The sequence below is a fragment of the Capsicum annuum genome, chromosome 1 (assembly GCF_002878395.1).
Source record: "Capsicum annuum cultivar UCD-10X-F1 chromosome 1, UCD10Xv1.1, whole genome shotgun sequence".
NCBI classification, from domain to species: domain Eukaryota; kingdom Viridiplantae; phylum Streptophyta; class Magnoliopsida; order Solanales; family Solanaceae; genus Capsicum; species Capsicum annuum.
The window spans coordinates 121,963,464-121,967,413 of NC_061111.1; positions in this window are offsets into that span (position 1 = coordinate 121,963,464).

Sequence of the window (3,950 nt, forward strand, 5' to 3'; positions counted from 1 at the left end):
AAAACATCTATCGTATATAGAAAGACTTCAATTAATACAATCTGTGCTAACTGGCATCAAAATATATTGGGTGCAATTGTTCACTATTCCAGCTAAGGTGCTAAAGATTATTGAAAGTTACTGCAAAAGTTGCTTATGGTCTAGAGGCAATGTCATTACAAAGAAAGCCTTAGTTTCTTGGGATAAAATGTGTGCACCAAAGAATGTCGGAGGGTTAAACATTCTCAACATAGCAAAGTGGAATAAAGCTGCAATAACCAAATTATGTTGGGATCTGGCTTCTAAGAAAGACACGTTGTAGATCAAATGGGTTAATGTATACTACATCAAATGAGTTGATTTACAATATGTTGCTAATCTAAAGCAAGCAAGATGGCTTATCAGGAAGATTTTTTAAACCAGAGGGACCCTCCTGGCAACTCAAAGGGGCTTAGATCCTAAGGAAAAGATCACAAGACAAATATATCAATACCTGCTAAGAAATGAAGAAAGCAAAAGCTAGAAGGAGATGATGTTTTACAATTATGCTAAACCAAAAACCATCTTCACTTTATGGCTACATCTACAAGGAAGGCTGCTAACCAAGGACAGATTAACTAAATTGGGCATTGAAGTAGATTCAAAGCGAGTATTCTGTCAGCAAGAAGATGAAACAAACCATCACTTGTTCAACACAAGTAGCAACATCAAATCTACCTGGATCAATATTCTAACATGGCTGCAGATAACATAACCAATATTGACATCCGGGAGTGTTTTGCAAAAATTTTGACTTTTGAGAGTCGCCACTTAATTTATTTGAAAAGGGATTAAGAAAACCTTTATACTATACTTTAAACGATCCAAAATAGAAAAATTATTTAAGTTTAGATATTCAAAGTAAGCGTTTCCTATTAACATTTTAGGAAGGTTTTTAAAGAACCTAAAATGTTCGCTAACTTGCGGTTATCCGAACTGTTTGAAGTTCTTTTGACTAACTTCAAAAAGAAAAAGAAAGTTGATTGTTGAAAAGAAGTTGATTAAGGAATATTTCAGAAGTTTATGGAAAACTAGTTGTTTGGCGACTTAGTTAGGGGTTTTAACTAAATCTAAGTGAATAAAATAGCAAATAGCACGTACAAAAAGGAAGGGGGGAGAAAGTAAAAGACCTAGGCCATTAGGCCCAAATCAATGAACCCTGTCCTAATCTAATTGGGCTTTCGACCCATTTTTTACCTGTCCTAATCTATGTTATCGAGCCTTTTTGGCTCGAGTTTTGCTTTACCTGTATTAAATACAACCTTGGCTTCGAGGACCAATGAATGAATAAATAAAATAAATAAAAATAAAAATGAGACTTTCAAGTCTCTTAGCCGCTTCAAAGATAGGACTTTAACCCATTCTTCTTCTTTTGACTCCTTGTATCTGTATGCCATATGATCAACTCAGGATTCAATTTTTGAGGCTGACTTGAGGTGATTATGGGCCTCAATGGCGCATGAAACAAATGCTAGAAGAAATTGAGTCCATTTTAGACTCAAAGTTGGCGATATATGTAAAGAAAATGATAAGGATTAGAACCTAATGATATATAAAAAAATATGCAATCAATAAATTCCAAAGTAAGACTCATGCCAATGTCACATACATAAAAAAGTAAGGATTAGCAAATTAGACAACAGTAGTTACATAGCTAATAATCATACATAATTAAACTAGTTCAATAATATGCCTCTAACCAATACTATCCACTAGCCCAGCTATCAATTCTGTTGAGCATCATCACCATTAAAAGTTTACTCAGAATATGCAAACCTACACATTCGGGCTTATTATAATAACTAAAGAGGATAATGAAGAGACCCTTATACGGACGTAAGCAAACAAGAAGAATAACGACACTCAAATCCTAAAAGAACACACATATACTTCTCTTTTCATGCTTTTTGAATTGCCCATGAATCTATTTTAAATCACAAACTCAAAGAAACATAAGAGATAGACGTAATTCACTTATAAAATAGCAATCCCAGATATCAAAAGCCTCGAAAACACAAATTGGTAGACACATAATTGACAAAATATAGCAGTCCAAGATTTCATTTTTTTTAATTGAGATCTCGCAGAGTTAATTCCTTATATTGTCATTGAACTATTGACAATATTCCATAAAAGTCACTTTTGTTTTTTATGGCAAAAATGTCACTGAACTATTACTTTATGTCTCATCTTGTCATCCTAACATTTTAACCTAATAAACTCACTTAATTAAGTTTAAATTTAATGAAAATTCATTAGATTATACCACCCCAAGTACATAACCAAAAATGGGTCTAATATAAAAAGCAATAAAATCCACCAAAATGAAATATGCATTTTTAAATAAACAAAAATTAGACATATTAAGGTGTTTTAAAAAAAATTTAAAAAATACTTGAAATTTTATAGGACCATTTAAAAGAAAAGTATGCTCTCTCCATTTCATATTATTTATAAACTTTTCTCTTTACATGTTTCACTTATGGAATTAGAATTTAAAGTTTATGAATTCTGAATTTTTTATTAATATGTATGCATTCAATAAATTTTTAAAATAAATATAAAAAATTTAAAACACATACATTAAATTATCTTAATTTACATTTTGCTTGTGTTCACTTATTTAAGAACAAGGAGAATATTAACTAATCTTTTTGTCCCATATATTCTAAGTTACTTATCCATTTATAGGACTAAAATTAAATTATTATTCATCGTTATATTAATTCATTTGAAAGTATAATATAATAAAGTTCCCAAAAAAATTCTTATATTATTAATTTTGGTATTTATGAAGACACTAATAGAATGTATTAAAAAATGACAAGGTAAATTAGTAAATTATCTTTCTTATTTATAATTTTTTATGGGACGTGTAGAGAAAGGTGAATAAATAATATGAAACGGAGAGAGTGACTCCTTAAAAATTTTAAAAAGTGGGTGCTATAAAATCTCATATTTTTTTTTTAATTTTTAAAATTATTTTCACCGTGTATAATTTATCTTTATTTAAAATCTATCTTATTTTACTGAATTTTATTGTTTTTATGATAAAATTTGCTTATTGCCTTTATACTAAAATTATTTTTTGTTATATATTGAGTTGTATTTTTCAATGAACGTGTCATTAAAATTGAATTTAAAGTGTCACTTAAGAAAATTAAGTGAGTTTAGTAGCTTAATATGTTAGAATGATAATATGAGAGATAAAGTAATAGTTCAATGACATTTTTGTCATAAAATTTTTTTACAAAAATGACTTTTGTGAGATATTATCAATAGTTCAATGACAATATGAGGAATTAACTCAGATCTCGCACAAAACTGTTAAGACACCAATTTTTTTTAATGGAAACAGTTACCCCTGCCCCGATCAAAAGCTTCTGAAATACAAACTTGTAGACACGAAATTAACAGAAACTTAATAGCCCAAAATTCCATTTTAAGCATTCTGAAAACAAAGTCAGAGACATAGTTCAACCCTAGAAATGGCAAACCATAATTCCAAAGCTTTTAAAATACAAATAGGTGAGCACAGAAGTATTAGATACAAAGTGGTCCAAGAATCCATTTATAAGCATCATAATCCAAAAACAGAAGAGTTAACACCTAACGATATCGACCCCGAATATCCAAAGATTCTAGAATACAATTTAGTAGGCATAGAATTTGGACACACATAGCATAAGATTTCGAAAACAAAAGTGTTAACATAAAATTCAGTCAAACCCCAAATAACCAAAGCTTCTGTTAAGCGATTTGGTAAACAAAAAATCTTTAGATATATAGCATTCTAAGAATCCATCTTTACGCCTATCAAGCGAGAAAAGAAAAACTATGGCCTTCACGAACTCTACAACAGCTAATCCCAGCAAACAACATTTACGACTACGATATCAACGGTATCTCAACCACCACCGGAAAGCTTTACT